Genomic DNA, 6,172 nt, shown 5'->3' with positions numbered 1-6,172 from the left:
TACTTTAAATAAAGTATATACAACAATATATATATATATATATATATATATATATATATATATATATATATATGTTAGTTAATTAATAATATATTAAAAGTAAGTTTTTAATTTAAACTAGAAATTCATTTTAAATCATTTTAAATCAATATATAGGTACTACTTTAAATAAAATATATACTACAATATATATGTATATACTATGTATGTATATATATATATATATAGTTATATATATATAATATAGTTATATACTAATTTATAAAACATATAAACTTGTATACGTTAAATATATACGTCTATAGAAGATATATACACATATATACGCACCATTCAATATGTATGTACTACTTTAAATAAAATATATACTACAATATACATATATATGTATTACAATGTATAGATGGTTATATTATACTAATTTATAAAACATATACATTTGTATACATTAAATATATACATCTATATAAGATATATACACACATATACGCACCAATCAATGTATATGTACTACTTAAAATAAAATATATACTACAATATACATGGATTACAATACATAGATAGTTATATTATACTAATTTATAAAACATATACACTTGTATATCTTAAATATATACATCTATATAAGATATATACACATATATACTTAAAATAAAATATATACTACAATATACATGGATTACAATACATAGATAGTTATATTATACTAATTTATAAAACATATACACTTGTATATGTTAAATATATATATCTATATAAGATATATACACATATATACGCACCATTCAATATATATGTCACACGTTAAATAATGTATATACTACAATATACATATATATATATATATGTATATATATACACACACTACAATATGTGTATATATATAGTTAAGAGCTTCCACCCTTTTTATATATATATATATATGTGTTTTTTTATAATTTAAACTCACAATGGATGCGTACTAAAGGATTTGATAGCAAAATATGACTTCTTAAAGATTTGCATGTCATTCCCCAAGGATTACCACTTCCCCATTCATCATCAAATCAATATTTCTTGATCAGTCACCAAAAATTTGGGATCTTCTGTGTGGTGTCCTCCACATTAATCAAACTTACTACGCGTCTATTTTTTGGCCTTGTGAAGGTGTCACCATCAGAATCAGATTGATGTGAATCTGTAGAGCCACGGAGTTTAATTAAAATGAAAGTAATTTATATTTAATTGAAACAACAGAATAATATAGTGTTTGCTGATTACCCCACACTTAGAAAAAAAGATTTTGAGAATAGAAAAGCTGTGGGAGCTGCATCCGGAATTTGTTTCTGTCATTGACCATGTGTGGGTGTGAGGTAATAATCCTATTCTTGAAAAGGCTGATGCCAATGCTTTTTCTCAGGAAGCTTCTGCATGGGCATGCAAAAGTATAGGCAATAATTTTAGACGTAAGATCAAGCTGTTTCGTAGGATACATGGCATCCCAAAACTCTGAAAATTACTATCATAGCATCTTTCTTAGGAATTTAGAAAATGACCTAATAGCGGACTTTAACCTAATTCTTAAAATGGAGGAGGATTATTGAAAGCTAAAATTAAGGGTTAGTTGGTTAAATGAGAGTGATGCTAACACTAAGTTCTTTCACACATCTACTCGAATTAGAGGGAAGAAAAATAGAATTCTTTCTTTAAAACGGAAGAATAATTTTGTCATCTATAATCAAGCGGAAATTATTGCTAAAACCCAGAATTTCTTTAATAACCTCTTCAAATCTCAGCACCACACATCTCTCAAGGTAAATATCCCTAAAGGGAAGGTGTGCCTTTCTGAGATGGATAAAGCAGATCTAGCGAGAATGCCTTCCGAAATTGAAATTAAATCAGCAGTCTTCTCATTCCGACCCGTGTATAAGGCTCCTGGGCCTGACGGACTTCACCCGTTCTTCTTTCAAAATTACTGGGATGTTGTGTGTCAATCAATCTACAACTTTTGCTATAGAGCTTTTACTGAATCAAAAATCGATGAATCTGTTAACCGTACTCATATTTGTCTTATTTCAAAAAGTGAGAATGCTCAGACGCTTCACAACTATAGACCTATTAGTCTATGCAACACTTCGTATAAAATTATTACGAAGATTATATCAAGAAGTCTGCGACCACTGATGGACAAAATTATAAGACCCTGTCAGACTAGCTTCCTTAAAAATAGACAAGTGGCTGACAACACCATTATCATCCAGGAGGTTGTTCGACACTTTAGGAAAATGAAGGGGAAAATGGAGAACATTCTTATTAAAATAGACCTCGAAAAAGCTTTTGATAAACTGGAGTGGTCTTTTTCCACCACACCCTTCATTATTTTAACTTTCCCGATAGCATCATTAATTTAATCATGTCCTGTATAAGTACTAGCTCTGTCGTTATCTTAGTAAACGGTACTAGGACTGATTTCTTTAGCCCTTTTAGGGGAATTAGGCAGGAGGATCCTATGTCTCCGTACATCTTTATCCTTTGCATTGAAGTCCTAGCTCATAATATTACTCAGGACATTAGCACAGGTATATGGGACCCTATAAGAATATCTAGGCAAGGTCCCAACCTATCACACCTATTTTTCGCAGACGATCTAGTTCTAATGTTTTCTACGAATAGAGGTAGCTGCCTAAAAATAAAGGAAACCATTGATAATTTGTGTCTTTGGTCGGATCAACGAATTAACACTGGCAAATCAAAAATTCACTTCTCAAAGAACTGTGATGAGACTGTTAAAAAAGATATTTGCTCAATTTTTAACATTGGCTCATGCAACACTTTTGGTAAGTATTTGGGTTTTCCATTCTTCCATGCTAAGACTACCAACCGAGACTACCAATTTACTATAGATAACTTGAAAAAGAAGCTAGCGGGTTGGAAAACTAGATTTATTAATATCGCGGTTAGAACTACTCTAGTGAAAGCTTATTTAAGCAGTATCCCTACTCACATAATGCAATACAATAGATTGCCTACAGCCGTTGCAAAAAATATCGATAAAATCCAACGTGACTTCATTTGGGAAACTACCTACACCTAGCTAGTTGGGACACTCTAGTCAGTCCTAAAGAAGAGGGTGGCTCGGGTATTCAAAAGACCTCTATTAAAAATCAAGCCCTCCACGCAAAGCTTGGTTGGAAAGTGTTAAACAAGCCAAAAGCGCTTTGGGCTATGGTTTTAGTTCATAAATATTCTAGAAATAGGGAGCTTAAAGATAGTACCCAAGGATTCACCAAATCGTGCAGTAGTATTTGGAAGAATGTTATTAGGGGTTGGAATATTTGTCTTGATAACACGAAATGGGACCTGAGGGATGGAAAGACCGCCATTAGGTTCTGGAAAGATGTTTGGTCTACCTTTGACCAACCTATCATTAATCAAATACCATGCCATCCGAATGCTGGGGAGGAAGACGTTGTAGTGTCAAACTTCATTAAGGATGGGTGTTGGGATCTTGGTTCTCTGGAAAATATCCTTCAAAAAAGTGTAATCAATAACATTTTCGCTACGTTTGTTTATCCCTGATAAAATAGGTCTGCGCGACAAGCTTAGTTGCTCTCTAGTTACAAACAATAATTTTCGAACGTCGAGTGCATATCATAGCCTGCTGGGTAAGGAGGGTCGAAGGTGCTTTTTCACAAAGAATTTTAAGTGGATTTGGAAGTTAAAATGCCCTGCAAAAATTAAATACTTCGTATGGTTAGCTTTCCATAATAGGCTTCCTACTGCTTCTTATTTAAATCATATAGGCATGAATGTTGGTCCAGTGTGTTTACTGTCAACAACCAGAAACCATAGACCACCCACTAAAGACTTTTGGGAAGTTGTTAATATAACTATGATTATTGATAACCATGTTAAAAGAGTGGCTAGTCCGGTGTAGTAGGATGAAAAACTTTAAAATCGGTAAGTATCTTACTTGGAGTGAGGTTTTTCTGCTTTTATCTTTGGGGTATCTGGTTATCCAGAAATGACAACATTTTCAATAAGAAAAGGAATCCTATCCCAACTAACCAAGCGTATGAAAGAGCTTTGGAATTCAAGCTGTTAACCGAAAGAACTACCAACTACAAAAGTAACCGCAACTCGCCGATCTGCTGGGTACCTCCATTGGAAGGATTAAAATTAAACGTGGATGGATCGTTTGATCATACCACTAGCACGGGTGGGGCTGGGGGCTTACTGAGGGACAAATATGGGGAGTGGGTGTGCGGATTTAGTGCAAAATTTACTGCACTCTCAGTAATTCATACTGAAACTCTAGCATTATACCGAGGACTTAAAATGGTAAAAAAATTCCAGGGTGTGGTGATTTTCCATAGCAACAGATTCTGCAATCTTGCTGAACAATCTAAATAATGATATTATATACCTGATAACAACTTGATTGTTATGTGCAGGGATCTTCTACTGGAATTGGGAATTACGGTGATACACCATGAGGGTAGGAGATCTAATGAAGCTGCGGATATCTTAGCAAAGGAAGCAAGGAAGAAGGAAGCACCACAGTTTTTTGAAGAATGAACAGTTCCACCTTTGTTTATTCATAAAGCTATTATAACAGACAAAGAAGGAACTTCCTCTAATAGGCGGTCTGTAAATCGTAACTATAGCGTATCTCCTACTAACATGCACTACATTGATAGGCAATATCTGCCTGTAGACTCTACTTTACGTACTACTAATAGCTTAGATGTAGACCCGATAGGGTCATATCCGCAACTTTGTACTACTTATGATGCATATTAAGTTATGAATGAAATCTCTTCAAACCAAAAAAAAAAAGTCTCTTATTCCACGTATCACTAAAACAAGAGAGCCCCAAGTATCATGTACAAGCAATGTGAGTAGAGTTGGACATATTTTGGTTTAAACTAAAAATGAAAAACCAAATCAAAATTTTAATTTTGATTTGATTTTTTATTTTTTTGGATCAGTTTTGATTTTCAATTTTTGAAATTCGATTAAACGATTTGGTGTTAGATTTTTCAGAAAAATAATTCGGATAAACCGATTAACCGAAACTCTATAAATAATTAATAATATATATATTTTATTATTATATATATAATATATTTAACATATAATAATATAATATAAATATATAATAGCAACCCTAATAACTAATAAGTAATAGCACGCCGCATACAACTAACAGCATACATCAGTCCAATAGTCGAACAATCGATTGAACCATAGATCACCGGCGAGATCGTCGTCTGTACAACGACACCAGAGCATTCGACCAGAAGACCACTGTGGGCTGCAGCCTGCAGTGCTGACTATGGTCTTTCCGGCAACGACCACTCTTTCGAGTTCTGACTGTTTATGCAAACTTATGCATAATGAAGTTATATATTATGTTAAACTAGTAATATCATTTTGTTTCATCCATGTTGAGTTATTTATATCTGGGAATGAAAAATAGGTTTGAAAAAAATTATTTTTTAAGAAAAATCATTAATTTTAAATATCCAGTCTTAACAAAGAGAGGTTCACTACTTTAATCTTCAAAATCGAAATAAAAATCCAAAACAACCGAACCGAATTTGTAGAAGCTGAACCGAACCGAATTTATTTCAATTTGGTTGCGGTTGTCAGTTTTGTTAATTCAAAAATCGAAAAACCGAACCGATATTAAACTATCAAACCGAACAAACCAAATGTCCAGTCCTAAATGTGAGAATTAAACTGTTAAATTTGCACAATCCAACCATCTAGTTAAACAATATAATTCAAATCAAGCACGTCAGAATGTAATGAAATATAATTTTAAAAGGAGATCTCAGTACATTAAAACTCTCGCTATCCGCAGGATTTGAGAAGGACCCCAACAAAAATATTTATTCTATGCACTCTTATCTTGCATTTTGCCAGAGGCTATTTTCAAGATTTTAACTTGTGTTCTCTTAGTCACATCACAACAACTTTTTTGATTACTTCAAATCTCTCCTTCAAATATAATATAATCTTTAACTTATAAAAACAAATAATACATGTGTCTCTCATCTAGACGACTAACTAAAGAAAAAGGGTAACAAAGAGGACTCGAATCCAAAATGACCGAAATGCACACAAGCTGACCTTTGATACTGCTGGTGATATTAAAAAACAGAAAAGTAAGCGGGTCAAAAATGAC

This window comes from Capsicum annuum, chromosome 6, assembly GCF_002878395.1.
Source record: "Capsicum annuum cultivar UCD-10X-F1 chromosome 6, UCD10Xv1.1, whole genome shotgun sequence".
Taxonomy (NCBI): domain Eukaryota; kingdom Viridiplantae; phylum Streptophyta; class Magnoliopsida; order Solanales; family Solanaceae; genus Capsicum; species Capsicum annuum.
Note: the sequence above shows the minus strand (reverse complement) of the source record.